Source organism: Rhinolophus ferrumequinum, chromosome 21, assembly GCF_004115265.2.
Source record: "Rhinolophus ferrumequinum isolate MPI-CBG mRhiFer1 chromosome 21, mRhiFer1_v1.p, whole genome shotgun sequence".
Taxonomy (NCBI): Eukaryota; Metazoa; Chordata; class Mammalia; order Chiroptera; family Rhinolophidae; genus Rhinolophus; species Rhinolophus ferrumequinum.
The window spans coordinates 52,882,492-52,906,820 of record NC_046304.1 but is presented as its reverse complement, the minus strand read 5'-3'; the positions used below and the strand labels follow the sequence as shown (position 1 = coordinate 52,906,820).

The window sequence follows — 24,329 nt, the reverse complement described above, 5'->3', positions numbered from 1 at the left end:
CCTCCCACCTGTGTTGGCCCTGAGCCAGGCTCTGGGGATACAGGGCCCCCAAGACACAGCTCCTGCCCTTGGGGGTCCCAGTCTAGTGGGGGAGGCGGCCAGGGCCAGAGGGTGGGCAGTTCCGACGCCAGCAAACAGAGCAGCTCTGCTGGGGTAACTCCTTGCCCGCCAGGCCCCGGTGCAGACTCCGCGTGGCAGCCGTGACGGTGGGGCTGGTGGAGACAGGCAGGTTGGTAAGTGCATCTGGCCAAGTTTGGCCTTTGCCGAAGGGTCTTCCCACAGTGCACTCAGGGAAGTCAGCACCCCTGGCCTGCCAGCTGTGCTCCTCAACAACCTGATGGTAGAGGCAGAAATCAGCATAATTGATTACCCGCTGAGCAGCTGAGAGCCGTGTTTGCTCACAGTCAGGCTGAGAACCCGCTCTCTACCTACTTCCTAACCCTCTGGAGGATGGATGTCTTTACCAGACTGGAGAGGTGGGCCCTCGGCATCTCCCTCTGCTCCCCCCAGACCCCCAGACCAGGCAGTGGGGCGGGGGGGGGGGGGACTCCTGGCCTGAAGCTCTAGAGAGTAGGTTGGACCCCCCTGCGCCTTGAAAAGTGGAGGCATCAGGCTCAACAGGCTTTTCTGCCCTGGAGTTTTTCAAAACCAGAGGTGGACGTGGGTCGCAGCCTCCGAGTGTCCGACGAGGACTGAGCCGGTGTAATCCCTGCGATCACGGCAAATATTTTGCTTTGAGCAAATAAGGACACGTGTGACCGTGACAACCGTTGAGTGAGGGAAATCAAGGGCCGTTAGGAGCGACTTGGGCTCAGGACTGGTGGAGGCTGAGCTGGGTGGGGTGGGGATGTTTGCCAGCTCTGGTCTGTGTTGGTGCCCGAGACTGGGAATTCTGGGGCCAGAAGTGTCTCAAAGGAAATCCGTGGTAGGGCAGGGAGCTTGGCGAACAGCGGGTAAAGGGGGGCGGGGTCACGGGATGGGAAGGAGGGATGCGCCAAATCCTGGGACCCGCCTGGCTCTCCTTCCGCCCACCCACTGGGGGGGGGCCGGGGCGGGAGGGGGGGCAGGGGGGGCGGGCTTAGTCCAATCCAGTGCCCTGCACTTAGCCCAGACCGCAGCAGTCTGCAGTAAGGCTGTGTGTTTGCTCACTGGGACTGGATGGATTGAATTAAATGGAACTAAATTGAATTGAATTGAGAGGAAAACTCACTTCAAGAAAAGAAACCAAGAAAAAAAGTCAACAATGACTTTTTGAAAAACCCCCAAATCAACTGACGGTGGTGGCTGATGCACACTGATTGATTCAACCCGCCTCATTTTATCAGGACACCTTCCTCTCCAGGCCTCTTCCCTTCGCAGGGGCCCCTCCTCTGAGTCGTGGGAACTGCGTGGAAATGGCCAGAAGCTGCTTCTGCCATTTTGCTGGGGAGGGAAAATGCCGATCAGGTGACCCCCTTCCTGCGACGTCCTCCTCAGCTGTGTGGCTCAAGCTCAGCCCTGCCTTGGTCCCCAGCCTCTGTGGCTGCGGCAGTGGGGGGGGGGGGCTGCCTGCTAAATACTGCCATCAGGATGTGCACAGACTCTGCAGTCTCCACGCAGTTAAAGGTTCTCCTGCCATTTTTAATTCTCACGTCCCACCTGTGGGGGAGGGGAGAGCAGCACAGGGGAACCGGCCCTGGACGCCCGCCTGGCTGCCCCAGCTCCCGGTGGTGCCCCTGCTTAGGCAGTTTGGCCTCAGTTTTTCCATCTGAGCAGTGGGGATAGTCAGAGCAACGCCTGCCTCTCAGAGTTGTAAGGGCCGAATGAGGCAATTGTCCTCAAGTGCCCGACACGGAAAGTGTGCAGGGTAATGACAGTGGCCACCTGCTCTTTGTGGTGATGTCAGTGATGAGAATGACGGTGATTTCTCAGCCTCTCAGGAAAGAGGCCCGGTCTGACTGCCTTTCGATTCCAGGAGGTTTCGCTTGCTTTTGTCCTGTTTATGCTAAGTTAAAAAAAAAAAATACAAACACACACACACACACACACACGGGGGAGGCGGGTGGGGGTGACTGCTTAATGAGCATGCAGTGTCCTTTTAGGGCGATGAAAAAGTTCCAGAATCAGATAGGGATGGTGGCTGCACAACAGTGGGAAGGTACTTAAGGCCACTGAACTGGACACGAAAAGGTTAAAATGGCAAACTTTAGGGTATGTGTACCGTACCATAGCGTTCTATTGTGTACCATGATAGAAAAGATGTGCCAAGTATGGACACATGCAATTATGAAACATTAGTAAAAGAAATAAGGAAAAAGTAAGTCCAGAAGAAGCATATCTCTCTCTCTCTCACACACACACACACACACACACACACACCCCATCCTTTCTCGTCTCCAAGTGCCCTATAAGAAAAGGGCAGGATTAGGGGTTCAGACACACGTGTGCAGCCCCCATTCCCGTGAACGGCGGCAGATGCTCCATCTCTGGCCCAGGTCCCTGATGGCATAACCACTTGGTAACTCTCTTTTTCTTTTCTTCCAGCGTCCACAGTGCCTCGGGGAAAATTGGCTGAATAAAAGGTACAAAGGCTTTTGCTTTTTTCCTAAATAGTTGTTGACAGATGTGGGCACGTTGAACATGTTAGGAGCTGCTGGTATTGAATGTGGGGTTCCTGGGGGTTTCATTCCCTGGGGTGAGGGAGCTGTGGCTTGTTTAGCACCTAGACATACACACACCTTGTCTCTCGTCTCTGTCAACGCCCAGCGGCCGGCCAGAGTGTGCTGGGAAGGCAGGCCCGGGGGCCAGAGGAGCCTGGAGGGAGGTGCGGGGACAGGAGTGTGTTTATGGCCAGAGCAGCAGTGTGGTTCCTTCCTGGCCCCTTCCCTCGTCCTCCCCCAGGCCTCCCTTTGCGCTACTGTCCACACTCACCCCAGGTGCTCCGTGCACAGACATGTACCCCCAGACGGCAAGGCCCAGGGCAGCCCGCTCGCTGCTGACTCCCCTCCGTGGTCTGGTCTCCTCTGGGTGGGCGGGGGCCGTGGAAATGGGCTCAGTTCCCAGTACTGACCCTCACGGGGGGTGGGGGTCGGGACACTGCTGTCCTGGGCCCTCAGTCCGTGTGTCCCTGCACCCAACCCTCCATCGCCCGCCCTCAGCTGAGCTCCTTCATAGATTCACTTGCAGAGTTTTACTTTGGGGAAAAAGCGTATTATAAAAGTCATGTATATTTGTTGTGAACAAAATCAGAAAATGCAGGTTCGCGGTATATTTGTAACCCGGGACCCCAGCGGGCTTCTCCTCGCGGGCACCTGGGTCTTAGGCTGTGTGTGCACAGGATGGCAAAGCGATTTGCCAGATCAGAAATGGAAAGTAAAGCTGCCCGGTGCGGAGAGGGGGTAGGGGGTTTTGCCGTCTTCCTGAGCCAAACCCTGGGAATTTCGCGTGGTGATTCTGTTTTTTTTCTTTTTCTTTTTTTTTATTGGGGAACAGTGTGTTTTTCCAGGATGTCAAGTTGTTTCTCAGTCTAGTTGTGTGTATGGGGGGTGGGGGCAGCGCAGCTCAGCTCCAAGCAAGTCGTTGTTTTCAATCTAGTTGTGGAGGGCGCAGCTCACTGGCCCATGTGGGACTCGAACCAGCGACCTTGGTGTTATGAGCACTGCGCTCCAACCACTGAGCAAATCGGCCGCCCGTGGTGATGTCTTTTGTATTGTTTTTGTCCCAAGCCCACTCCGGGCTCTGAAGCGGGCATTGGCCAAGTCAAGCTTGACCAGGCCAGGGGGCTTCCATCCTGGCAGCTGGTTACCACTGGGCCACGTGGGGCTGTGTGGAGAGGGCGCTCAGGCCCCGCTTACTGGCTTTCCACCAGGATGGGGACATGAGGCGGAGCTCACAAGTCCGCCCACGGTGGGCGGCACATGACATGGTCCCCAGGGAATGGCCCGCCTGTCTCTCTTTTCAATGCGGCTCTCCGAGCAGGAGGCAGAGAAAGTGCAGGTGGCATTAGTGCCACACTCTTACCCAAGTATTCTTAACCACAACGTGGCCGGCTTCACTTGCAACCCGGTGACAGGCACTCTGTACCCCGAGTCTCATTTACAGGCGAGCCACCAAGGGAGCCCTCCGGTGAGTGTGATTGTAGGATAAAGAGGCCGTCTGTGCTCTAAGGAAGGACACTGTGATGGGCTGGCTCAGAACTTCGTATGGTGGTTTTGTTAAACGGCTTTGTCAAGGTCGAGTGCACACATACGGCCAACTACGCGCATTTAGGGGGTGCAGTCTGGTCCGTTTGGGCGTATGTTTATTTATACCCATGGCCTCACACTGCCACGTCCAGCACCCCAAAAGTTTCCTGTGCTCCTGAGCTCTCCTCCTCCTGCCCTCACCAGCCCCCTTGTCCCCGGCGAGCTCTGATCTGCGTCCTGTCACCATGGAATACTTTGTATTCCACATGTAAATCAAGCCCTGCCACACTTACTCTTTTGGCTGTGTGGCTCCTTCCCTCTGCTGTGGTGTGTGTCCGCTGTTCACCCCTTTCACTGCTGACTTGTATCCCACGCTATGGGTGCACCGTAGGCTGTTGGTCCAGTCACTCCTTGAAGGACACTTGGTGGCTTCCATTTTGGAGCGCTCACCAATAACGCTTCGAGACGTTCACATACAAGTCTTTGTATGGCGCTCACTTCTTTCCGGGTGAAATCCCTCGTTGTGAAGTGGCTGGATCCTACGGCAAGTGTATGTTTAACTTTTAAAGTAAGTGCCAGATTGTTTTCCAAAGTGGTTGTATCACTGCACATTCCCACGGACTGTGAGGGAGAATTACTGTACACCCTCGCCTACGCCTGGAGTTGTCGTCTTTACACCTTTAGCCATTCTAAGTGGTACGTGCTGGTATCTCACTGTGGTTTTAATTTGCATTTCCCTAAAGACTAATGATGTTGAACATTGTTTCATGTGGTTGTTTGCTATCCATCCATTTCCTTTGATGAAGTGGCTGTTCAAATCTTTACTATATTTTTATCGGGTTGTTTGTTTTCTTATTGTTGAGTTCGAGAGTTCTTGATGTATACTGGATGTGAGTCATTTATCAGATATATGCTTTGCAGACATGTTCCTCTAATTGGTCTGTCTTTTCATTCTTCTAAGGTGTCTTTGGAAGAGCAGAAGTTTTTAATTTTAATAGAGTTCAGTTTATCTATTTGTTTTTTAATGGATCGTACTTTTGATGTTGGTATCTAAGACATCTTGTCATCAACTAAGTGACCAAAGGAGTCCGCAGGTGAATGTGGACTCCTACACGTTTTCTGTTCATAGGTTTTAGGTTTTACATTTGGGTCTGTGATTTATCTTGAGTTCATTTGTGTATGTGGTGCAGGTATGAATGAAGTTCATTGTCCTGCATCGGGACATCTGATGGTTTCAGTATTCCTTATTGAAAAGACTGTCCTTTCCCCCTGTTGAATTGACTTTTCAGCCGTGTCAAAAAACAGTTGTCGTATGTGTGGGTCCATTTCTGCACTTGGTCCCATTGATCTGTATGTCTGTCTTGACGCCATATCCCACTTCCCGTAGTTTTATAATGTCTTGAAATCAAGTAATGTTAAACTTCCAACTTTGTTCTTTTTTTTCAAAGTTGTGTTTGCTATTCTAGGCCCCTTACGTTTCCATATAAATTTTAGAATCACCATGTGAATTTTTAAAAATGCCTGCTGGGATATTGACCGAGATTCCACTGAACATACAGACAAATTTGGGGGATCCTTGACATCTTACCTCTATTTAGAGTTTTCTGACTCAAAAGCAAGATATCCCTCTCCATTTAAGATTTATTTAATTTCTTTCATTAATGGCTTATAGTCTTCAGTAATGGATCTTGCATGTCTTTTGTCAAATTTATCCCTAAGTATTTCATATTTTAGTGTTATTTTAAATGGTATTTTTATTTAAACTTCTGATTGTTGCTAGTGTACAGAAATTGTTTTAATTTTTGTATATTGATCTCATATCCTGCTTCCTTACTAACCTCACCTACTGTGTAGTTCTAATAACTTTTTAATAGATTCCATCAGATTTTCTACATAGATGATCATGTTTCTGTGAATAAAGACAGTTTTCCTTCTTCCCTTCCAATCTGGATGTCTTTTATTTCTTTGTGTTACCTGGTTCCACTGGCTGGAACCTGCAGTACAACACTGACTAGAAATGGTGAGAATGGACATTCTTGTCTTGTTCCTGATCTTAAAGGGCTTGGGTTTGTTCAAATAAGTTCCCCGTCAAGTATGATGTTAGCCCTGGGTGTTTCGTAGATTCCTTTCTATTCCTAGTTCCCTTCTATTGCTAGTTTGCTGAGAGTTTTTATCACTTTTGATTAGGAAGGATGTTGTATTTTGCTCAGTTCTTGTCCTTTGTCTATTGGAATAATCAGATGTTCTTTAGTTTGTTAATTTGTTGAATTACATTGGTTGATTTTCAAAGTTTAACCCAATATAGATTAGGCTTAAGTCTATCATCTCAGGTGTTTTTTGTTTTTCCCATTTTTTCATTATTCCCTTATTTTCTCTTTTTTGCTTTCTTTTGGATTGAGTTTTATTATTATTCCATGTATTATTATTATTATTATTCCATTTTTTCTCCATCCTTGACTTATTAGCTATAGCTGTTTGGTTTGTTATTTTGATGGTTGCCTTAGAGTTTATAGTGTGTGTCTTTAACTAATTACAGTCTGCCTTCCAGTGACATTAATCTCCTTCACCCAAGATCTAAGCACTGGTTGATGGTGTAGTTCCATCTCCCCTCCCGACCTTCATGCTGGTGTTATCATGCATTTCACTTATACATGTGTTATAAACCTTATACAGTTACACTTTAGAGATTTAAGTCGTATGTTTATCCACCTAGTTACCATTTCTGGTGTCTTCATACCTTTATGTGGATCTGTATTTCCATCTGCTGTCATTTTCCCTTCTGCCTGAAGGACTCCCTTCAATATTTCTCATAGTGCAAATCTACTGGTGATCAGTTCTTTCAGCTTTGGTATGTCTGAAATAGTCTTTATATCAGCTTTGTTTAGAGTGATAGTTTTGCTGGGCATAGAATTCTAGGTTGACAGATGTGGGTGTGTTTTTTTTTTTCCGGGACTTTAAATGTGTTGCTTCAGGATCTGCTGGTTTTGCGTGATTTCAAAGTCTTATTTTCATCATTCTTATTTTTGTCCCTCTGGTTGCTTCTAATATTTTCTCTTTATTACTAGTTTTGAGAAATTTGATTATGCTTTGAGTGTCATTTTCTTCATGTTTCTTGGGTTTGTTGAGCTTCTCGGATCTCTGAGTTTATAGTTTTCATAAAATTTGGTGATGCCTTATCCATTATTTCTTCAAATATTCCTTCTGCCCCCCCCCCACTTCCAGGGACTCCCACTTCTGCATATATTGGGGTGCTTGAAGTTGTTCCACAGCTCACTGATGTGCAACTTCTTAAATTGGTTTTTCTTGTTTTTCTCTATTTTGACCTTCAAAATAGAGAAAATAAAGAATCCATTTGTGTTTTTAAGTTTAATATTTTCTTCTGTAATGTTTAATCTGCCATTAATCCTGTCCAGTGTATTTTTCCACCTCAGACATTGTAGTTTTTATCTCTACAAGTTCAGCTTGTATATTTGTTATATCTTACATGTCTCTACTTAACTTTTGGAACATGTGGAATATAGTTACAATTGTTTTAATGACCTTGTCTGCGAATTCTAACACGAATGTCAGTTCTGGGTCAGTTTCAAATGATTGATTTCCTCCTCATTTTGGGTTATGTTTTGCTGCTTTTTGCATGTCTTTGGCTGCTGGGCATTATAGATTTTACCTTATTGGGTGTTAGATACTTTTACTCCTATAAATGTGCTTGGACTTTGTCTTGGGGTGCAGTTAAGTTACTTGGAAACTGTTCGATCCTCAGATCTTACTTTTAGGATTTGTTAGATGGGCCTGAGCCATGTTTCGTCTGCGTCTAACGGTCCCACTGGAAGGATGGCCCCTCTGAGCACTCTATCAGGAGTGTCCTGGTCTGACTGGTGGGGACACACACTAGTCCCAGCACCATGTGAGTGCTGCGTCCTCTAATCCTTCCAGGTGGCTCTTCCCTCGGCCTCAGGGCATTTGCGCAAATGTCTGTGCTCAGTTGCGCTGGCTGAATACTCAGTTGAGACCCCCTGCAGTGCTCAGTGCTCCCTCTGTCCAGATCAGCCTCTCTGCTTCTCTGCCTTGCACCTCCAGCCCCCTTGGCCTCCCCAGACTCTTAGCTGTGTCTCCTCTGCTCAGGGAGCACACCAGGCTCTACTTGGGGGCCCTGCACCTTGGCCTGAAAACTCTCCAGACAGGAAGCTTTGGGCCCCCCTACCCCCACTGCTTTCCCATCTCTCAGGTATCACTGTCCCTCATTGCCTGGTGTCCAGTGTCTTGAAAACCATCCTGGCTCAAGGCCCCAAAGGTGGCAGGAGTGAGAGTGCTCACAGCGCTTGTCGCTTGTCCAGGCGGCCGTGGGCCTGGGAACGTGCCGTCCGGACAAACACCCTCATTTCCTTTGTTGAGCACACCCTCCCCCACCCACAATTAAGAGGAACCTGCAGTAGGGGGAGCTTAGCTCTTTCTTGGAAGATCATTACCAAGGTCTCTTCGCAGAATCTCTTCTCTGGGAAATTTTGATTGCAAAGAATAAGGAGGAAAGGGGAATAATACCTGTTCCACACCTCAGGTGGGAGAGGCCAGAAATCCCCCTGTGGCAGGGGAGAAGGGAATCAGAGACCCCAGCAGTCCCGACTGCCTCGCCGTTTATGGGTGCAGTGTCCTCATTGCCCTCAGTGGGAGTGACCGAGCAGGGGGTGGAGCCGTCAGAGGCCGAGGCTGGTCACTGGGAATCAGGTCCCCTCCCTCGCTGGGCCCGTGTGGTCACAGCTACGCTCTTAGTCCTTTATCTGTGCACAGCACTGAGGCTCACCGGGGCCCTGGGCAGCTGTCAGCACATTCAACCCATTCTCCCATTGGACCCTCACAGCAGGGTCCATCTTACAGATGGGGAAACTGAGGCAAGATGGTACTTGATTTGCCCGAGTCACACTGCAAGTGGCCAAGACAGGACCGTGGCCCCAGCTGTCCAGGCTTCTTTTCATGCTGAGAATCCCCTTGAGCAAAGTTGATGCTCCCAGGAAGAGAGCGGGGATTGCTGGAGCATGGGTTTTTGAGCCCTTCCCCTCCCTGCCTCCATCTGCTACACCAAAAGCACTCACTGACCAGCATGGGACACAGGGACTCGGCCCTTCCTGGCCCATTAGGGCTCTCCCATCCTTTGAGAAAGCATTTCCGTTGTCAGGGTGGTTGACTGTCTAGCCTTATGGGACTGCAAAGCCCCTGGCTCATTGTATAGCTTTTTAAGGAATGTCATGTCAAGAGCACCCTGTTATCTGTGCACACATGTGTTTGGACTAGTGCATCACTTAGGCTGTCATAGTTGGGGGAGAAATGTGGGGAGAGATGCCCAAAACTGTTGACCGCGAATGGTTTACCAAACCCCATGGCCATTTCTGCTGAGGACAAAGCTACGTTGCACCAGCCATGTGGGCACCGCTTGCCAGAAAACCAGCTCCCAAACTGAGTTCTGCACCATAGAGACTGAAAAGGGTCCCCAGTACTTCCCTTGGCTTTCAGGATATATCCAGTTGGGTGGTTTGTGCTGCCCATAAAAGAAGCAGGACATGAAACGTTTGAGCTTGGATTAGAGGACAGCAGGAAGAATCTGTGTGTGTGTGTGTGTGTGTGTGTGTGTGTGAAAGTATAAAACCCCCGGTCTGTGCTTTCCCCGGGGTATTAATTACAGTTCGAGAAGAGGCTTGTCCCGGCGTGTTCCGCTTGGGCAGAGTAATTTATCATCCAGTTTCGGGGAGCGGGAGGCGGGTCACGGTGCAGAGAGCAAGACACACATCTCTCGCAGACTTCACAGCTGCCCCACCTGCCCTGGTTGCTTAGTTTTGCACACGGCCCGTGCTGCAGGGAGCACCGAGAGCCCACAGGCAGGGGCCGGGGTGGGAAGGGAGAGAGTGAGGCCTTGACATGATCCAAATAGACAGAACCTGTGATGGGAAAGGCTAGTGTGAGCGGCTGGGAAGGAGAGACTGGCCGCTCCCCCCACCCCCAGACATCTGCCTCTGATGGAGGGAAGGCGAGACAGACGTGCACACCTGGCTGCCCGCACCTGGTACCTTCTGATCCTGCAGACCTTTCACTGAGGCTGACAGAGGGGCAGGTGGTCTGTGGCCCTCACAGCCTAGGTCCACAGAGAGGGCGGGTTTTATCCCTACTGATGGCCAAAAAGCAGCCGTATTACAGAGTTAGGTGTTGGCTCACTTAGGCGTTTTAATTGATGGTAAGTTCAGTATAATTAGGGGGACTCTTCAGCTGCTCAGGCTGTTATAACACAATAGTACAGACTGGGCAGCTTATAAAGAACTGAAATGTGTCACTCACAGTTCTGGAGGCTGGACGTCTGAGATCAGGGTGCCAGCATGTCTGGGTTCTGGTGAGGTCCCTCTTCCAGGTTGCAGGTGGCCCTTTTCTCATTGTGTCTTCCTGTGGCAGGGAACAGAGGCAGGAAGTAAGGTTTCCTGTGACTCCTACAAGGGCACCAATCCCACCCCAAGGGCCCCATCCGACCCTAATCACCTCTCAAAGGCCCCACCTCCAAATGCCATCATGTGGGAGTCAGAGCCTCAATATATGAATTTGGGGGGGATACATTCCGCCCATAACAGTGGCCAAGTAACATGTCATCCACACTGCAAGTGCTGTTACTACTACGGTGTAGACCAGGAGTGTCCCAGGTGAGCTGGAGGTGTAGTCACCCTGCAAGGAAGTGTGTGCCCTGCTCAAAAGCCAGTTTGGTTCGGATTGGATGAGCAGGGGTGCACTCCCGACTGCGGAAGGTGGAAGCCAGCCGGCACACCCTGGGCTGCCGGGCTGACGAGGAGGTGCCCGTTCCGTGTCATGGGGACGTTTCCTGGGCTGTCCATGAGGAGATGAGAGCTGTTTGCCCAGAGGAGGAAAGCTGGGGCAGCCAGATGGTATCAGGCAGGATTCGAGGGCTGGGTCTGCAGGGGAGAGAAGAGGTTGCCCCATGCGGCCTCAGATCAGCGAAGATCAATGAGCGGAGTCCTGGAGGCGGATATCGGGCTGCCCGAAGGAAGACTTTCCACGGGTGATGGATGAGCTGCCTGAATTCCCTCCCATCCCTGGAGTCTGCAGAGGGGTTTCCAGGTGACTTCTTAGGCTCTGGGTGGAAGCAGCACTCAGTGGTCTCTGCATGTCACTGTTGGGGAAGAAGGATCTGCAAACACCTCTTTACACGGGGATACACATGGAGAGCCGGCCAGGTGTGACTGAGGCGGAATTCAGCCCTGGCTCCCCTCCATCCTCGCCCGCCTGCCCGCCCGCCCTGCTCTTGTTCCTCTTGCCGTCTCTCAGTGCTGAGGTGGGTTTTCCTTTCCTCAGCCCCTCTCCTGCTGCTGAATTATTGAAAGTGTGGTTTGCTTTATTGCCGTGCTGGAGGGGCGCTGCCGCAGAGCAGCTGAGCTTGGGTTTGGGATGTGTCGGCAGTCCAGGAGCGTCCTGGCGGCCCTTAGAATCCCCTCCCCAGCTCCCCTCGCTGGGGGAGCTGCTCCCGGCCCCGGCCTCTTCCTTCTCCCTCCCTATTACTTATTCATAATTGCTGGCGTTCTGACCGGGGGATGCAGCAGCCTCTCCACGCCTCACGCCACCAGCCTGGAGGGCCCTGGATTGAATTGGTGGCAGATGTCACTGCCTGGCCCAGGTGCAGGGCCACGACTCCATGCCGGGGCCCTGGGACATCCCCTGCAGCTGACCAATTGCAGACCTCCGGGGCTTGTGTGGAAGTGGCCTGCTTACTCGGGGTCACACTCGTGTATGTGCCACATTGGTATGTGTATGGCACAGGGTTGGCGTGTAGATGTGGGTGTGCGTGCACGTGTGTGCAGAGAGGGACTGTGTGTCTGCGCATGCGGATATACATGCAGCTGTGTGTACGTGGGCTCCTGCATTGCCACGTGTGTGCACCCAGGCGTGGATTTTTACAGCAGACGCCCTAGAGCTCAGCTCGACACAGGCCCTGCTCATGACACATTGCCGCCTGAGCCAGCCTTTCTAGAGAAGGTGATGGTGTGGCCACCCCAGACTTTAGAGGATGCCAGGCATGTAGCTTATCCATGGCCCTTGGGGGCATAGAGCAGCACGCAAGAAAGGATGAGCATTGAAAACGCTTAGAGGAACAGACCTCCCACCCACACCCCAGAGGTGCGGTGTGTTCACCACTGGACCCCAAACCCTCCAGACCTGAGCCCATGGGTCAGCAGATTCCCAGACCATGGAGGAAAGCGCCTCTCCTCTCCGTGAGGAGGTGCCCCCTGTCCTCCCTAAAGCGCAGCCCAGCCTTGGAGTTCTCTCTTCACCTCCCGGCCCACATTTATGGGCATCTGCTGTGTGCCCAGTGCCATGCTGGCTGGCTGCTGGGGCTATAACAGGCGTGGCCGAGCTGACCTCCAGGAGTTGCCCATCTGCTCGGGGTAGAGATAGCACATCCAAGCGAACTGGCAAGGCTGTGTGAGTTGGTTGGATGCCGAGGAAAGGAGTATGGGGCTCAGGCCGTCTGCGGTGGGCGCTCTGGTCGCCCTGAGCTTTCTGAGCCCGAGGCCCGGCTCCGCGGGGCTCTCTGGACACGCCTGCAGGAAAGGTGACTGGGTCCCAGCCCTGAGCACTGTGACCACAGGGTGTGGCTGCTCACCCATCTCCGCAAGGACCTGGAGTGGGACACCCAGGGATCGGGCAGGCAGGGACACTGCTTGCCCAGCGTCCTGCAGCTCTAGCCTTTTGAAAAGTGCAGGGCACCAGACCCCAGCTCAAGCTGCAGGGGGGCCAGGAGACCCACCTTTGTTCCGAGGCCTTGTTTCCGGGTCACTCGTCCTCAAGTGGCCCAAGGGCACATGGCCTTTTTCTGCATCCCGTTTGATCATTGGTCATTTGCTCAGTCTCTTCTGATCATTGAAACAGCCTAGGAGCAGGGCTGCTGTTGTCACCAAATGTAGAAACAAGGAAGCGAGTCTCAGGAGGGCTGTGAATGGCAGAGCCAGGCTTGTGCTCAGGCCTCTGGACCCTCAGATGGGTCGGCTCAGAAGTGCTTGCACCCCTTGGGGGCCTTGAAGGTCATCATCAGACCTGCTGGAAACCAGGCAGCGGGTCCCTAGGGAGTCGGCCTTCCCCGAGAGCGTCTCCTTTTCCATCCTCCATTGTCTGTGGTTGGTAAGGACTTCTGGAAAGCAGAGCTAGAGCGTGCACATGAGCACACAGCCCTGCCCCCTGAGCCCCTCCCCCTGCACCCCTTCCGCCCCCGTGTTCACCAGCATCCTTGCTGACCCCAGAAGCTTAGAGTCTGACGTCACTCCCTCTGTCCTGCTACCTCCTTGGGCTCGCCCACACAGGGAGCCACAGGGTGGGCCTTGAGGGGAAGCCTGAGTGCCCAGCCCGAGTGCCCAGCTGCTGAGCCCTACCTCCCCCTTCCCTATCTAGCCCTCCTCCCTGCTCAGCCAGGGCCGCCCGGGGCGGGGGGGGGCGGTGGGGCACAGATAGCTGGTCCCCCTGAGGCCAATCGGGAACCTCCGTGTGCCCCTCACCTTCCCACCGCTGGCCTTAGTGAGGTGGGAGGGGCTGGTCTCCCTGCAGACAAGGCAAGTGTGGGCTCCTTAGACGTGGTTCCCGGCCTCTCCCCGCCAAGGACCTCAGCATGCGCGTCCCTCTCAGCTGCTAGTCCAGGCGCCAGGACAACAGGATGCTTGCCCCCTGCTATCACTCTTCAGCACATATCCATTCCCACATCCAGCCTCTGGGCCTCCATTTCCCTCATTGGAAGAAACCTTAAGAGCCATAGAAAGAATGGTTTTCTTTCATCCCTTGAAAGAGGGGCGACAGCCTGGATGGATCTGGCGTTCAGGCTGGCGGATGGATCGGCCTCCCACCTGGCCTGGGGCTGGGTCCCTAGCTGGCTCGTGGCCCGTAGGTAGCACTGTCCTCAGGCAGTGGGCGGGAGGCCAGCGCAGCTGTCATGGTGGGGAGGCAGCCTGGAAAACCCTGGGGCAGGACAAGTGGGGGACACAGACATGCCTTCCCCACACCCCTCCCCTCTCGCCCCACTGTCCCCCAACACACCGCTCAATGTCTGCAGAAGTGGTGCCTCATCTGCTTGGCCAGACTCCAGCTCCCAAGAGCCCGGGCTCCCACCTCTGTAGGCTGCTCCATCTCCCACCCGCCTCCCAGACTTGGGGTTGGAGTCCCGGGTGGCAATTCTCACTGTCCCTGTCGACTCCCACCTTCCACCCTCTGAAGCCAAGAGGGACCTTCTGAGAACACGCACGCTGTCCTTTTCTCCTCTCCCACTCTCCGTCTCTGTATTTCTAGCCTCAGAGAAAGTCTCCCCGTCCCCATCCTCTGATCCTCTGCCCATGAGATCTGTCAGGCTGGGAGGTGTTCCTCCCCCACCCCACCATGCCCTGCCCCCCCACACGGAGGAAGCCTGGGGCCCAGTGCGGGGAGTGCTGGGTGGCAGGATGGGGAGCTCAACTCAGCAGAGAGCCAGGCGGCCGGAGTGCCTGGGCTGGACCGGGCAGCGCAGGCAGGACCCCAGCAGATGGGCGAGCCCAGAGCAGGCGCGGAGCTGAACAACCTGGGAAATAAACCGGAGAAATGCGGGAGGGCACTCAGTGCTAGCAGGAGGGAGAGGAGGCAGAGACAGGAGAAAGGCACTTCTTAAAGCTGCTGCAAGTGCCAGCTGAACAGCCCGACGTGGGATCTGGGATCGCAGCCCCCACGCCAGCAACCTGCCGCCGGCCACTGCCCCACTGGGCCCCCTCCCCACCTCCAGGCCTGCCGTGGAGCCGCAGTTCTGAATGATGATGTATTTTTGGGTATGTACCAAGCGTGGACGGCCGAGTTGCTTTTTCAGCTCCGGGCAGATCTGGGGTGGAAATGTTGAGAGAGGGCAGCGTGCCCACCCTGGCACCTGAAGGTACCCCCTCCATGCGTCTTCCAGTCTGCGCCAGCTTTCCCCCAGGGTCCCTGCCAGCAGGGTGCTGGGATCAGGGGTGTCCCCAGATAGGAGGTGCTCCCTGCCTGCCTGCGGCCCAGACTCCCTTCAGTGTCCCCCATGGGGATGGGCCAGAAGGGGGCCTAGGCCGAGGCTCAGGAATGCTTTGCCTGAGGGTGCGCCGTCCTGCCCCTCTGCCTGGCCTTGGGGAAAACCTTCCGGTGGCTTCCCGGTGGGCCGCACACCAGCCAGCCCCGCAGCTGATCTGCTGATCTGCTCCCTTCCTCCCGCCCCTGCTGTCTGAGCTGCACAGTCGGAGGGAAACGGCATCCAGGAAAGAATAGTGGGGAACATAAACATGAGCCCGAAGCCAACAACCCCGGAGCTCTGAGCCCAGAAACCCAGGAAACTGGGTTGCCCTGGGGAGAGGAAGAGCCCTATACCCAGCAGGCCCTCTGCCTCCTCCCTCGGCTAGCCCCTGTGCCTCCTGCCAAAGGAAATGTGGGGGGGGTTGGAGATCAGAGTGGGGGTCACCCTTGGCCAGGTCTGGGAAAGGGGCAGCTCAGAGTCTGAGGCAGGAAGGGGCGCCACCGTGGGATGATGAGGAAGTCACCTTTCTAGTGAAGTTGGGCTGACCTGGGAGAGGGAAAGGCCTGGTGTGCGTGCGTGTTGTTCCCTTGGCCATCGGCCTCCAGGCTCCCGTGGAGGGGGTTTGGAAATCGCTGTGAATCCCATGCTTTCCTCGTGGGGGAGGACTTCAGCCAGGGCCCTGCCCGGTGCACCTGCCAGGCCGAGGGCTGCCCCGCCTGGAGGAACTTCTCCCAGGTCCAGGGGTAGCCTGCCCTGCAGCATCATCCTCCGGTGCTCCAGCCGGTCCCCACCTCCAGGGGAAGCTCTCCAGGGCCTCAGGGATCCCACTGGGAGAGGCTGAGCAGGGAGCAGGTGCCTGTGGGGCCCGCCCTAGGCGGCTGGACTGAGGGCCTGGCAGGGAGTCAGCAGCAGAAGAGGCCAAGGCGCCCCAGAAAAGGACCCGTGGCCACAGGGAGCCAGGCCAGCTGTGGTCACAGGCCAGACCCTGAGCCTGCTGACCCCATTGCCACTCAGGGCAGAATTAGGGCCCGACGCGCCCAGGTGTTCCAGCCTCATGCTTTGCGAAGGCGGCTGGCTCTGCTGAGAATGCCCTGGATGGCACACCGGTGCCCAAGCCTTTGCCTGCTCCGCAGACTCGCCCCATTCTTCAAGGCCAACCTCAGGGCCACGGCCCCAGGGACACTGTCCCTGAACCTGTAGGCAGAAGGGATTCCTCTCCGCATCCTGGCTCTGGGGGCAGCAGCCTGACATCTGTGAGCTGGCCCCTGGTCCTTCCTGCGGCCGGGGGCCCCCTCCGACCCTGGCGGGACTTCTCTGGTCAGGGCCTAGTAGCCAAGAGATGCTGCCAGGGGGCTTAGTGAGGGCAGGGAAGAGGCGGTCCTGCCTGGCTCTGCCGTGCCCAGGGCTGCCGGCGGCTGTGGGGGTCTTGCCTCCTGGACCCCTCCCCCCACCCGGGCTCTGTCCTCGCCCATCCCAGCCAGGCCTTGGGGGACAAGCCCGAGTGTTCCCTCCTGGACCTTTAAGGCGACTTGAGCACAGGGTGGAACCTGACAAGGAGTCAGTCTCCCCATCTCACCTTCCCTGGGCCCAGCCTCACTTCTGGGCAGGGACTCGAAGCTGCAGGAATTGTGGGGCCGCAACAGGCGGACCCCTCCTCTTGGTCTCCTCTCCCGGAGCTCCCTCCCTGCGTGACGGCCCCCACCCCAGTGGCACCTGAACTGCCAGCTCCCAGGTCAGCACCCCCGCCCAAGCCCCACCCCGCGCGCGGCTCATTTCCTGCCGTCCCCCAGCTGTCCACACACTCCTCAGACCAGGGAACTGAAAACTGCTCATTTCTCTTCTGACCTGCTTTTCCTTCTTGGTCCTCCAGCCACAGGATGCCCCCCACCCCGAACTCTCGCTGACCGCTGACCCCGGCCCCCAGCACTGCCTGCCCAGGTCAAGCCTGTTGTTCTCAGCCTGGAGCACAGAGCTCTTCACGATGGGCCTGCTTCGCCCAGCCTCAGCCCGGCAGCCCCTTCCCTGCTCGTGCTCCCTGTGGCCCAGCAGGCTGAGCTGCTCCTGGGTTAACCCCAACCTCTGCCCTGTTCCTCCTCAAATACCCTCGCTCTCTCCTCCCCCCGCTGGCTCCTGCCTCCCCTTCAGTGTAAGTCTTTGGGTGCAGGCCATGAAGGGCTGCGGCATGGTGAGGGAGAGGCAGCTTAGCTGTCACCACGTCCAGGACGCCTCCCCGACCACCCACAGCTGTGTTTTCCCCTTCAGCATCCCTGTCACTCAGCGAGGGCACTGTCATTACCCGTTTACTCCACCATCTCCCCTCTGCCAGGGGTCCCTCCAGGGTCCTGCCTGGGCCTTGGCCCACTCCTGTTCCTGGTGCCCACACTCACGGCCACTTCTCCGGGGCTCCAGGAACCCTGTGCACTGGAATGAATGAACTAATTAATGAATAAATGAATGAATCCATTCCCAGAGGCAGAGCAGGGCCTGGTCAGGGGTGTCCTCTGAAGCAGCAGCTCCGTAGGGCTCCCCACTCCATCCAGCCTTCCCTCCCAGCCACCCTAGCTGGCCATGGGTAAGGGTCACCCAGTTGACCACACGTCTTCCCACACCTTGGACACAACTTTTCAAGGGGGTGTGGGAGGTGGCGTTGCTTCCATTTAAAAGTTGACAAAGTTGTGGGCCCCACAGTTCCTGTCCTCGTGGTGAAGGACTCAGTGGGCGGTGGAGGCCAGGGCCCTGGCCATGTCATAGCTCTGGGGCACGTGCACCTGCTGTGCCCCCCGCCCCGTCTGAGGTCCAGCCCTGGGCCTCCGGGGGACCGCACGGTCTTGCCTAAGCTCTGCCCTCCCACGCTCCCTTATGACCACACCCCCAGACTGGGAGCTTCACATGGGTGGGATTGTGTCTGAGCTGTCCCAGCTATGCCGCGGAAAGGGAGGGGCTTGGCCATACCGTGGGGTGCATGGTGGAAGGAAGGCAAGAAGGGGGGGAGGAAGTTGGTTGTTGGTGGTGACATGTCCTTGGGTAGCAGAGCATCTGCCGTGTATCTGAGTATGAGCAGGGTCCTTTTCCAAGCCACCTCCTGTGGAGGTCACAGGCATAGGGCCAGAGGGTAGTGTGACTCCCGGGTGGACGGGGCTGCAGCCCAGAGCAGACAGAGGACCCAGCACTGCTGGGCTCAGCTCAGAGGTACAGGAGGGCATCACGTGTGAGGCCAGAGTCCTGGAGCTCCAGCAGGTGGGAGCATGGCAGGGATGAGCGTCTCCCTCCCCACCTGCCCCGGAGCCAGACCTCAGGGCAGTGGGATCCCCAAACAGACTCGAGGGCCAGACTGATAGACGGCCTGGGGAGAAAGAGCAGTGGAGTGTGAGTGCCTGGAGGGGCAGCAGGAGCCTTTGCACACAGAAAAGAGGGACAGGAAGTGGGGAAAGGGCTCCTGTCACCTGCGCCTCCAGCCCTTGGCCTTCTTCAGCCTCCAGGTAGGGCAGCAGGAGCGGCTGGGGGGTGGGAGGCCAGTGGGTGGCTTCGTGATTGGCAACAGGTGGAAATGCCAGAGCAGACTTATCTCTAAATCAGCAGTAACTGCTGGAGAGAGAAGGAAGAAACAGGGTGAGCTGAATGAGGTTTTCTATAAATATGTTTTGGGAAGTTTGTTCTGGAGTAGAAGCTGTTTAACTGGTAATATCCTGTCTGTGCATTTAAAAAGCCTGACAGTGAGGATTTAGTGTCTCCCTCTTCTAGGGCCTGGGATCTGGGGGCCCCTGGGCCTCCTCTCCCCCAGGCTGTCAGGGTCGGCACCCCGGGAGTCTGCCCTCAGCTGGTGGGACCAGCCTCAGCCCCACCTGAGCTCCTCCTGCCCTGTCTCCCCAGTAGACACTGGGGCCCTTCCTGCTCCCCCACATGCAGGCCTCCAGGACGTCTGCTTTTATTAAAAATCATTAAGCAGAGTGTTCATCTGTGCCAGTGACGACCACAAAGCCACTTGCACGTGGCGAGTGACGGTGCTGTCAGCGATGGCTCCACACATCGCCTGAGAGGCGACTTCATCAGGGGCCTGAAAACGCCTGTTTGCAAAGCCCTGGTGAGGGAGGCGTTTGGAAGGGGAGCTCTGCTCGGGCTATCCTGGAAGAAATCCTCCTCCCCCGATCCCATCTGTTGGAGCACCTGCCATGTGGCAGACTGAGTGGGGCACACACGGTGGTCCATCCAGAAGCCGCTGCTGCCACTTGCAGGAACAGAGACAGGCCTGGTCACTGTGGCGTTCCGGGTGCAGGCAGCCATGTGACGTGGACAGCACACAATGTCGTAGCTTCGTCAGAGCCCACAGTCCCAAGTCCTGGGCAATGCCGATGGTGCGGAATGGTGGGGGGGCTGGGGCACCTCAGCTTGTCTGTGGGGTGTGGTCAGCTGCCATCAGGCGATGACTCCTGCAGCCCTTCCGTCCTCGGGGCACAAATGTTCCTGCAGTCGCTGGGGGCAAAGGTCCTACCCACAGCCCTTCATGACCTGCTGGCCCTGCCAGGTCACCGGGTGGATCCAGGCTCCTGGGTGAGTGGTCAGCAGTGCTGTGGAGGCTCAGAGACCCACCGTGGGAGAACTCGGCGCGAATAAATGAGAGGAGCGGGCACCTCTGAGCGGGGCTGACCCCAACCGTGGGGTCCCTGGGGGCCACAGGATCCTGGGGAGGGCCGCACTGGCTTCCATCCGCATTTTCTCCTGCCCGGTCTGGCAATCCCTGGACACAGGGCCCTGGGAGGAGTTGCACTTGGGGTGAAACACTTGGGATTTGACACTGCTCCTGACAGGAGCCATGAGGGGTGGGGACAAAACGCTGGTGTATCGAGTCTGATGGGATTTGAACCCTGAACTGCCCCCACCCCACACCCCTCACCCTCCCTATGAAAGTACCAGGCAGGGAAGACACACCCCCACCTGCTCCCACAGCTGTAATCTGCCCACAGGAGAAACGGGGAGTGTTATCCTTTTTCTATTATCGTTAAAATGTTCCTGTCCAGATCATCGCTGAGGTGACATCCGCATCCAGGTCCCAGGAAAGTGGCAGGGAACCTGCTCCTCTTTCGAGCTTGTCATAGTCTCACCCCTCACAGAAACCCCGCACCTAAATAACTCCAAACTTGGGGCTACGGGGGACACTTGTGATTCCAAAAGAGCCGAGGAAGTAAGGACTGCAGTGTGACAAAGGCCGGCAGGGCTGGGAAGGAGGACGCAGTCGGGATTTTCTTGTCAAAGAAGCCAGTGGCCCTGAAATCTAATCTTTGGAGCTGATGAAAACGAGAGGGCAAACGGGCAGGTGTGGAACGGGGAGTCGGAGGGGTCCTGGCGCGGGCAGGAGGCAAGACCCGACCTCCAAAAGCAGGGTGACAGAAGCCAGAGTCCTATAGGAAGGAGAGGTGGGGACAGAAGCCTGCAGGAGAGAGAGAGGACCTGCGGGGAGCAGGCCAGGTGTCCTGGGGCAGTGGATAGAGGAGGAGGGAGGGTGAAGAGCCTTGGGGACCTGCAGGTGACCCAGGGACTCCAAGGCCTGGAAAGCCTCCGGGCAGTGTGGAGACCAGAGACCCTGACCCCCCAGCCTGGGGCCATTTCCTGCTGTGTGTCTCGGCCAGGTCCAGGATGCTGAGGTGGGTGGTGCCCTTTGGTGTTTGTCAGTTTCCGGATGCAGCAGGACTCAGAGAAGGGAGGGATGCTGGCTGGCTGTCTTGGAAGGTCCCGGGGACCAGAGCTTGAGGGAGCTTGGTGTGTCAGGCCCTCCTGGGCCGGCCGTGAGCCTGGTACAGCCTGGGTGCCCTACACAGGTGCCAACGGAGGGAGTGAGTGGGTGTCAGAGTTTAGCAGAGCACCAGGAAGCACTGTGCAGCGTTTTCAAGGGGAGCTTGGCCGTCTGCGCTGCTGCTGATTCTGGTGAAGGCATTTGGGGTGTCCTGCCCAAGGGTGGGAAGCAAATACTGGGAACAGGGAGTTGGACCTGGACAGCAGCAGGACGTGGTCCTGACAGGGGCTGGGGACTTGCTCTAGAGCGTCTGTAGCTGCAGCGGTGTCCATCCAACTCCCCAGAGGCCCGACTACAACCCAGGCACCCGGCTGGGCGGTGGGCAGGGCCAGCAAGCGCCCTGGACCCCTGCGCCTGGGGCCGCACGCCAGCAATCACCTGGAGCCGCTCCATCTGCTCAGCTGAAGCCAGTGTTCAGCTAATTGTGATTTCAAAACTTAATTATGGAAAAAAGTTGGGATTCAGGACCCTTCCATTTATCTTCCTCTGGCCATGGCTTGTCATTAGCCGGGATTCAGAGCGTTCTGCTCATGGCCCCAGAGGCTGAGGGAGGAGAGGTGGCAAAGGCTGGCTTCGGCAGGGTCACAAGTGGGGGCTGCAGTGTGCGGAGAGGAGCAGCATATTCGGCCCTGCCCCCACCCCTCGGCTGAAGCCACAGCCCCCTGCCAGGAGGCGTCCTGCCCCATTTCTCATTTCGCTCTGCCTGCTGGGAAACCTGTGTCCCCAGAGCCACCTTTCATGCAGTCCTACCACCTGCTCCCTGGCACTGGGGCATGTGGGCCAGCCTAAGACCACAGGACCCGGAGAAGGGCGGATAACCGCCCCAAAGCAGCCCCCTGACGGTGACCAGAAGCCTCCATCCCCACACGCCCCAGCGGGCAGAAAGTGTGCGGGTGACGGCCCAGCGCGGCTCACGCCACCCACACCAGCCCCATCTTCTCGAAGGGCAGCCTGGCAGAATGGAAGGAGAGCCATCCTGACCCTTTGACTCCCTAGTTCCACGCCTGGGACTGTGTGCTTGGGAAATAACTCAAAAGAAGAAAGAAAGCTTGAAGTACCAAGATATTTATAGCAGCAAAAGGAGCCCCACCGGCTAGATGCTACCTGTCCGGCAGTTAGGTAACAGCTGAGTGAATTATGCAGCCTTTAACCCTGATGGGTAGGTAGACGCGACACGGGGAAGGTGTCTTTGAAACGTCATTAGGTGCAAAGGTAGGACGCCTGATTACACTAGGTGAAAACTACAATTCCATGAAGATCAGATGAGACCACAGAGAAGTGGAGATGGAGGCGTTAAGATGAAAAGGCAGGGGAGGGCGACTCTGAAAAAATTTCAAGAAATAAGTAAAACTTAAGAAAAGAATAGCCTCCCTCCAAGACCCCAGCCCCATGTGCCTTGGGGGCGATGGCAGTTGGGGAGCAGCCACGTCTGTCCGTCCTGTTTATCGCAGGGCTTACTGAGGCGCCTCCACGCACACGTGGAAAGACCATCCTTTCACGGCACGTGGGAGCCCTGCACACTCCACCTCTTGGCGGGCATCTACAGGCATTTTCCTCTGGTTTATTTTGATTGAGCTGATACTGTGCGCAGACCCTTGTGCTGGACACTGGGAATATACCTGTGCACGCAGGTGCAGTGTGCAGACACAAAGGGAGGGCGCCCACCTGCCCCAGGTGGGAGCAGAGCAGCGTCAGGAACCATGCCTGGGGAGGGCGGCCTGGGCTGAGATGCGGAGTGAAGCCTCACCTCTTTGGTGGCGTAGGAGCAGGTCAAAGGGAGCGTGAGCAATCCCAAACGTGGAGACGTCACCTGGCACCAGGAAGGGCGTCCGCCAGCCGGGCATCATCACACGGGGCTCCTCCACGTGCTGCCCGCGATACATTCCGTGAGAAAGCCAACAGCTGACTGTTTCTTCAGAGATGCCGCCTGGGGAGCCGACAGGAAGCTGGCAGTGGTTGGAGACCCCATCAGAAAGGAAACCAGTGCCCCTCTCTCCACCTGCCTCAGTGCCCCCAGACTCCCCACAGCCTGATGTCAGGGAGTCTGGGGGAGCCCCTTTGGTTTGCCGGAGTCAGGCCCTCAGGCTGTTGGCTGGGATAGCCTAGCCTGATGTGCACGTGACGGAGACGGCCGGACTGGCAGGCAGCACCCAGAGCCTTGGTTCTGTGCCTGAGTCCTGTCTGGAGAGCCGTGAGCGGGGCCGACAGCTGGAGAGCCTGCCCGCCGGGCAGCTTCTCAGCTCCACTGTACCCACTTGGTCATGCTTCTACCAACAGAGGTTAGAGGGGACGTTTCTGCAGTGCCTGTAAATAAGACTTTCCCTCGAGCTGCGGGAAGAAGAGGATGAGAACAGAGAGAGAGACGCCAAGACCTGGCTGGAAACCGACCACCACCTTCTGCAACGCCCAGCCTCTGACCTGGAGCCCACGTTGTTTTGAAAGAAAGAGGGAAGACATTGATGAATTGTGTGACTAAATAAATAATCATTTCTTCAATTCCGGGGCAAGACTGGCTGGATCTGAAGGAGCTGGAGATGAATAAGAAGAGAGGGGACAGGGTGAGAGAAAGAGCATACACTTGGGGGGAGTGGGGGTGCCCCATGCCCGGGAATCTCACGTGGCCCAGGAGAAAATTCCACAAAGTCAAATGCTTTCCAGACGGCAGCACTGCTACTGGACAAATATTCCCCCTAGAAAGGGGGTGCCTGGCTCAGGACCTAGGGCTGGAGGGGAGAGGGGTCCCAGGCAGGCCACTGAGGGGGGCTTCTGGAGTGTCCTGCTCCTGGGTGGGGTCCTAAGAAAGCCCACGTCCCTTTGCCCCGTGGGCTGACCTCACAGCCCATTGGCCCAGGGTCCTACCTGCAGGCTGGACACTGAGAATGATCCAGGAAGCTTCCCACCTGAGCTTGCAAAGGACTCCGGCTGCAGGTGGGGAGCAGTCAGGCCTCCCCAGAGGTGAATGTTAGGAAGGGACAGTACCTGGGGCAGGTCTGACCAGAGCTCCCTGACTCTGGCCTCAGGCCATGAGCTGCGGGTGAATTGAAGAGCCCTGGGGGTCTCAGACCCAGCAAGAGCATGAAAGGTTTGCACCTGTGCCGGCCACTGTGACACGGGAAAAAGTCATGCTGTTCCCATTAGTCACCGCCCCTTAGTCCAATGAGATCATTGACTCTCAGGTGACAATCTTCATCCGACTTTGCTCTATCTTCTAAATAAAAGAAGAAAGAAAACCCTATTAATTGTAATATCAAGAAGTGCTTTTAACCCAACAAATATTTGAAAAGAATTGATACAATTAGGGAGACTGAAGAAGAAAAACCTCCCGTGGCTCTTTCTTCTTGGGATAAGA

General features: G+C 55.7%; 1 protein-coding gene across 1 annotated transcript in view; it reads left to right on the top strand.

Annotated features, from left to right (window-relative positions):
• The window catches only part of RBFOX3 (RNA binding fox-1 homolog 3), a 371,870-nt gene that overhangs the window by 257,244 nt on the left and 90,297 nt on the right, over positions 1-24,329 (top strand). Inside the window, exon 4 of the mRNA XM_033090062.1 lies at positions 2,524-2,561. The gene's annotated coding sequence lies outside the window, so the exon portion shown is untranslated. The remainder of the gene's footprint in view (positions 1-2,523; positions 2,562-24,329) is intronic.